Genomic DNA, 7,521 nt, shown 5'->3' on the forward strand with positions numbered 1-7,521 from the left:
GTTTACTCTTTGTGGAGGGTAGAACCTTGTCAAGAATCTATTCATTACATCTTCCCAGGTGGTCAAGCTTTCCTTTGAAACTGACTCCAGCCATTTTGATGCTTTGTCCCTCAAAGAAAATGAAAACAGTAGCAATCTATAGGTGTCAGAATGACCACCATTAGATTTAATCGTGTCACACATCCTTTGGAATTTAGTGAGATGCTCATTAGGATCCTCTTGTGCACTTTCCCCAAAAGAACAGTTGTTTTGGACAAGAGTTATGAGCTGAGGTTTCAATTCGAAATTATTAGCATGGATAGTTGCCCTTTGAATGCTGCTACCACAATTTCTTAGATTTGGATTGATGTATGATCTCAGAACTCTCCTCTCTTGTCCAGCAGGGTTAGCTCCACCTCTTCTGGCATGATTGTTCACCTCTCCTTCATGAAGGTTTTCTGATGAGCGGATAATTTATACGCTTTTTGGCATTATTTTTACATAGTTTTCAGTATAATTTAGTTAGTTTTTAGTATATTTTTATTAGTTTTTAATTAAAATTCACATTTCTAGACTTTACTATGAGTTTGTGTATTTTTCTATGATTTCAGGTAATTTCTGGCTGAAATTGAGGGACTTGAGCAAAAATCAGATTCAGAGGTTGAAGAAGGACTGCAGATGCTGCTAGATTCTGACCTCCCTGCACTCAAAGTAGATTTTCTGGAGCTACAGAACTCCAAATGGTGCTCTCTCAATTGCGTTGGAAAATAGACATCCAGGGCTTTCTAGAAATATATAATAGTCCATACTTTATCTGAGTTTAGACGACGCAAACTGGCGTTCAACACCAGTTCTATGTTGCATTCTGGAGTTAAGCGCCAGAAAGAGGTTGCAAAGTGGAGTTAAACGCCAGAAACAGGTTACAAACTGGCGTTCAACTCCAAGAGAAGCCTCTACACGTGTAAAGCTCAATGCTCAGCCCAAGCACATACCAAGTGGGCCCCGGAAGTGGATTTCTGCATCATTTACTCATTTCTGTAAACCCTAGTAACTAGTTCAGCATAAATAGGACTTTTTACTATTGTATTTACATCTTTGGATTATCTTTTGATCCTTTGATCACGTTTTGGGGGCTGGCCATTCGGCCATGCCTGGACCTTATCACTTATGTATTTTCAACGGTAGAGTTTCTACACTCCATAGATTAAGGTGTGGAGCTCTGCTGTTCTTCATGAATTAATACAAAGTACTACTGTTTTTCTATTCAATTCAAGCTTATTCCTTCTCTAAGATATCCATTCGCACCCAAGAACATGATGAATGCGATGATTATGTGACTATCATCATCATTCTCACCTATGAACGCGTGCCTGACAAACCCTTCCGTTCTACATGCAAACAAGCTAGAATGAGCATCTCTTAGATATCTAATACAGAGGACCGAGTCCAAGATATTAGAATCTTCGTGGTATAAGTTAGAACCCATGGATGGCCATTCTTGAGATCTGGAAAGTCTAAACCTTGTCTGTGATATTCCGAGTAGGATCTGGGAAGGGATGGCTGTGACGAGATTCAAACTCGCGAGTGCTGGGCGTAGTGACAGACGCAAAAGGATAGTAAATCCTATTCCAGTATGATCGAGAACCGACAGATGATTAGCCATGCAGTGACAGCGCATTGGACCTTTTTCACAGAGAGGATGGGATGTAGCCATTGACAACGGTGATGCCCTACATAAAGCTTGCCATGGAAAGGAGTAGGAATGATTGGATGAAGACAGCAGAAAAGCAGAGGTTCAGAGGAACGAAAGGCATCTCTATACGCTTATCTGAAATTCTCACCAATGAATTACATAAGTACCTCTATCCTAGTTTATATTTCAATTATGTTTTGATTATCAAATCTCCATAACTATCTGAATCCGCCTGACTGAGATTTACATGGTGACCATAGCTTGCTTCAAGTCGACAATCTCCGTGGGATCGACCCTTACTCACGTAAGGTTTATTACTTGGACGACCCAGTGCACTTGCTGGTTAGTTGTGTGGAATTGTGACAAAGTGTGATTCACGTTTGAGAGCACCAAGCCATTGGCGCCATTATTGAAGATCACGATTTCGCGCACCATTTTCCATATCATCCTCCATGGTTATATCAAAGTATTCCTCCTCTTCTTCTGCACCAACAACTCTCTTTCCTCTTGCTTCCCTCCTTAATCTCAGGAAGGTTCTTTTCGGTTCACTATCAAATGAGGTTGAAATTTCCTTTCTCCTACCTGTCATACAATGAACGAGTACAAGAAACAACAAGTGCAGAGTTCACTAAACAGAGTATAGTTAGCTTGGTTAGAGCAATTTATCAAATAGTTAGTAAGTTAGCTTGCTGGAAAGTAAAGAAGTAAAAGAAATTGAAAGCAAATAACCAAAAATTGCAGCAAATGAAAATGAACAGCTGAAATTAAAATTCAATAAATTAAACGAAAAGAAAAGTGCTCAATCTAGTTATCCTTCAATTAAGTAATTGTCAATACAAAACCAATCCCCGGCAACGGCACCATAAACTTGATGCGCGGGAACTTGCCTCTCAACAAATTTCCTTCCGGCAAGTGCACCGGATTGTCGTCAAGTAAAAACTCACTGTAGAATGAGGTCGAATCCCACAGGGATTGGTAGATTGAGCAATGTTAATTGGAGAATTGCAGAAAGTAAAATTGGCGGGAAACTTAAATTGCAAGAAAGTAAATGGCAAAAATTAAATTGCAGGAAATTAAATGACCGAATCTTAAATTGCTGGAAAGTAAAAGGGAATGGGGAATTAGCATGAAATTTAAGGAGCAGAATATAAAAGAATGGGTAGATCAGAGATGGGGATTCATTGGGTTTTAGGATATATTGAATTCTCCGGATCAAATTATTTTCATCTCTTCCTCAATCAATGCATTCATTGACATTGCTTGGCAATCTTAGATGATTGGATCCCAATGTCTTGGCTCACCAATCTCTCTAAGCATAAACAATTGCCTAATGTCTTGATTTAATTATTCATGGAAAGAGTTGAAGTTCGGTCACTGACTATACCACACAAATTTATAGATCAAAGTATTTGTAGGATTACATGTCACTATATCCATCCAACCCCCAATCTAATCCAATGTGAGAAAGCAATTCTAGCGTGAACTCTTCATTCCTCTCTCGAGGCTCCGAAGAATTCCAGTTATGGATAGTGTCTCTCTCAAGACAACTATCCAATTGAATTAAGACCAAAAGCTTTTTAACAAAATCAAGAAAAAAGAGAGAAGAAGAAGATGTAAACTACTATTGATCCATTGAATTACAATAGAGCTCCCTAACCCAACAAAAGGGGTTTAGTTGTTCATAGCTCTTAAAATGGAGAATCGAATTGAAAGATACATTGCAAAGGAAAATGAACAGAAGGTAAAATGTGCAGTACAGTAAAAGTAAAATAAAAATGGAAAAAGTGTTAAAAAAGTCCTTTCTAACTCAAATTCTAAGCTATTTATACACTCTCTTCCATTGATCTTCAATCTCTGAATTGGGCTTTTGGCCTTGGTGGAATTGGGTTGAATTGGCTCCAATTGGGTTCCCTTGCTGTTGAGAAGAGATTGGTTTGAATTACAGAGTCTGATGCTTTACGTTGGAGTCAACGTTTGATGGCCAACGTTGACTCAAACGCCACTCAGAGGAAAACCAGAAAAACCATATCCTTTGTTGTCATTGGCGTTTGACTCAATGTTGAAGTGCCAATTTTTTGCTATCCACGCGTACGTGTGCTTTGGGCATTTGCGCACAAGGGGCAAAAATTCTCATCCACGCGTACGCGTGCTTCACGCGTGCGCGTGGATACGAAGATTTCATTTTATAGATTCAAAACCATGCAGGGGACGTTGGCTTCAGCGTTGGACCTCCAACGTTCCCTCCAACGTTGGCGTTTTCATGCGTGCGCGTACTCCACGCTTACGCATGAATCGCCCTTTTTCTCATCCACGCGTACGCATCATTGACGCGTACGCGTCGATTCAAGTTTTTCAAATTCAAAGTCTGGGCTCTTTATTGCGGACGTTGGAGGCTAGCGTTTGAGGCAATGTTGGACTCCAACGTTCATGTAATGATGCATACGCATGACCCATGCGTATGCGTGGGTGGTCCATTTTGCCATTCCACGCTTGCGCGTGACTCACGCTTGCACGTTGGATGTCCAATGCTACCTCTAACGTGAGCATCCGCACACTTTACAGAGAGTTGCTCTGTTTCTCTTCCAACGTTGCTTCCTCTTCATCTTTTCCAAGCTCCTTCTTAAACCTTCCTCCATGCTTTTTTTTACCTATCATCAACCACTAAATGCATCAAAGCGTTGCTAAAGTTTTGAGAATTCTTATCATCTTAGCATAAAAGTAATTATAACATAATTCTCATGAAATTGCATCAAATTAATCATGTTTGAATAAATCTAGGCCTACATGAATTTTTAACCCAATTGCTTACTTATAGCTCAAGAAAGTGCATAAAACCTATTAAAAACAAAGAAAAAGGATAGTGAAACTAGCCTAAGATGCCATGGCATCACCTTGTCAGCAGCTTGAATCTCTCCCAAGCTTCATAAAGGGTCTCACCATCTTCCTGTCTGAAAGTCTAAACCTCTACCCTCAGCTTAGTCTGCTTCTGTGGTTGGAAAAATCTAGTCAGAAATCCAGTGACCACCTTGTCCCAAGTATCCAGACTCTCCTTGGATTGAGAATCTAACCAGTGCTTTGCTTTATCCCTCACAGCAAATAGGAAGAGCATGAGTTTGTACACCTCAGGATTCACTCCATTGGTCTTCACAATATCACAAATCTGCAGGAAATCAGAGATAAATCGATTTGGGTCTTCATGAGAAAGTCAATGATACTAGCAATTTTGTCGCACAAGAGTGACAAGTTGATGCTTCAATTCAAAATTGTTTGCAACTATAGGGGCACCACAATACTTTTTTCATAAAAATCTATATTGGGAGCAGTGTAAGAGCCAAGCACTCTTCTAGACTGCTCATTCTTATTCAGATTTGCCATATTGGCATTCACATCATGATTGTGGTCCATAGTGGACTTTGCAGCTTCCCTTTCAAAAGTTTCACTAGCTTTGTACAGTCTAGCGTATTGCAAACGCCGCCTCAAAGTCCCTTCAGGTTTAGGATCAAAGTCTATAAGAGGTTCCTTGACCTTATTCCTGCTCATAAACAGACGGAAGACAAAAAAAGATAGGACTCTCTACGTCAGAGTGTAAAAAATTCCCAGCGAGGTAACCAGCATAAAATAATAAAATAAAAACACTTACTATTTAGTGCCAAAATTTTTGAAAATAATGATCAAAAAGCAAGATAAAAATTTCAAAATTTTTAAGGAGAATTAAACAGAAAAATTAAAATAAAATTAATTAGGTAACACCAAACTTAGTTTCAGAAATTAAGGAAAATAAAGCTAGAAAAATTCGAAAATTAAGGTGCAAAAATCAAATAAATTTAAACCGAAAGCGCCTAATCTAAACAATCAAACAACTAATAGTTGTCAATCACAGTCAATCCCCGACAACGGTGCCAAAAACTTGGTGCAGAATTTATAACCCATAAACTAACCGGCAAGTGCACTGGGTCGTACCAAGTAGTACCTCAGGTGAATGAGGGTCGATCCCACGAAGATTGATGGATCAAGCAATAATGGTCAAGTGATTTGCTTAGTTAGACAAATAGAAAGTAGTGTTTGGGTCTCAATTGCATTAATAGTAAATCAGAGAATCAGAAAGTAAACAGTAAATAAGTTGTGAAATATATATGGAGAAACAGTTAAGGCTTCAGAGATATCTATCTTTCAGATTGACTTTTCTTACCAACTATTTTAATCATTCAAGATTCCATTCATGGAAAACTATATGTGACTAAACCCTAATTCCTGAGACCTTTTTAGTCTCCTCTAAACTTCATCAACTGCCAATTCCTTGGTCACTTAATTCCAATTAGAGGGTGAAGTTTACTTCTAGTTATATGCCACAAAAACCCTAATTACCTAAATATAAGAGGATTATATGTCACGTATCCCATTAAGTCCAGATAATTAGAAATTTAGGAGAAATTATTTTCAAGCTATTGTTCAAGTAAAGAGCTTTTCCTAGTTATACAAGAACTCAATTAGAACAAGGGTGATGAGCGGATAATTTATACGCTTTTTGACATTGTTTTTAGTATGTTTTTAGTAGGATCTAGTAACTTTTAGGGATGTTTTCATTAGTTTTTATGTTAAATTCACATTTCTGGACTTTACTATGAGTTTGTGTGTTTTTCTGTGATTTCAGGTATTTTCTGGCTGAAATTGAGGAACTTGAGCAAAAATCAGATTCAGAGGTTGAAGAAGGACTGCTGATGCTGTTGGATTCTGACCTCCCTGCACTCAAAGTGGATTTTCTGGAGCTACAGAACTCAAAATGGCGCGCTTCCAATTGCGTTAGAAAGTAGAAATCCAGGGCTTTCCATCAATGTATAATAGTTCATACTTTGGCCGAGTTTAGACGACGTAAAAGGGCGTTGAACGCCAGTTCTACGCTGCTGTCTGAAGTTAAACGCCAGAAACAAGTCACAAACCAGAGTTGAACGCCAGAAATACGTTACAACCTGGCGTTCAACTCCAGAAAGAGCCTCTGCACGTGTAACATTCAAGTTCAGCCCAAGCACACACCAAGTGGGCCCCGGAAGTGGATTTATGCATCAATTACTTACTTCTGTAAACCCTAGTAGCTAGTTTATTATAAATAGGACTTTTTACTATTGTATTAGACATCTTTTGATCATTTTTAGATCTCTAGACCTCCATGGGAGGCTGGCCACTCGGCCATGCTTACCCTCTATCACTTATATATTTTCATACGGTAGAGTTTCTGCACTCCATAGATTAAGGTGTGGAGCTCTGCTGTTCCACAAAGATTAATGCAAAGTACTACTGTTTTCTATTCCATTCAACTTATTCCGCTTCTAAAATATTCATTCGCACTTCAACCTGAATGTGATGAACGTGACAATCATCATCATTCCTTATGAACGCGTGCCTGACAACCACTTCCGTTCTACATTAGATTGAATGAGTATCTCTTAGATCTCTTAATCAGAATCTTCGTGGTATAAGCTAGATTGATGGCGGCATTCATGAGAGTCTGGAAAGTCTAAACCTTGTCCGTGGTATTCCGAGTAGGACTCTGGGATTGAATGACTGTGACGAACTCCAAACTCGCGAGTACTGGGCGTAGTGACAGACGCAAAAGGATAGTAAATCCTATTCCAGTATGATCGAGAACCTCCAAGATGATTAGCCATACAGTGACAGCACATCGGACCATTTTCATAGAGAGGAATAGGATGCAACCAATGACAAGGGTGATGCCTCCAGACGATTAGCCGTGCTGTGACAGAGCATTTGGACCATTTTCCCGAGAGAGATCGAAAGTAGCCATTAGCACCGGTGACATCCTTACATAAAGCCAGCAATAGAAAGGAGTAAGA

General features: G+C 39.2%; 1 pseudogene; it reads left to right on the forward strand.

The window, feature by feature from the left end:
- The first annotated feature begins 4,548 nt into the window (after positions 1–4,548).
- Positions 4,549–4,649, forward strand: LOC112726031 (small nucleolar RNA R71; annotated as a pseudogene).
- Positions 4,650–7,521: the final 2,872 nt, after the last annotated feature.

Source organism: Arachis hypogaea, chromosome 11 (assembly GCF_003086295.3).
Source record: "Arachis hypogaea cultivar Tifrunner chromosome 11, arahy.Tifrunner.gnm2.J5K5, whole genome shotgun sequence".
In the NCBI taxonomy this organism is placed as follows: Eukaryota; Viridiplantae; Streptophyta; class Magnoliopsida; order Fabales; family Fabaceae; genus Arachis; species Arachis hypogaea.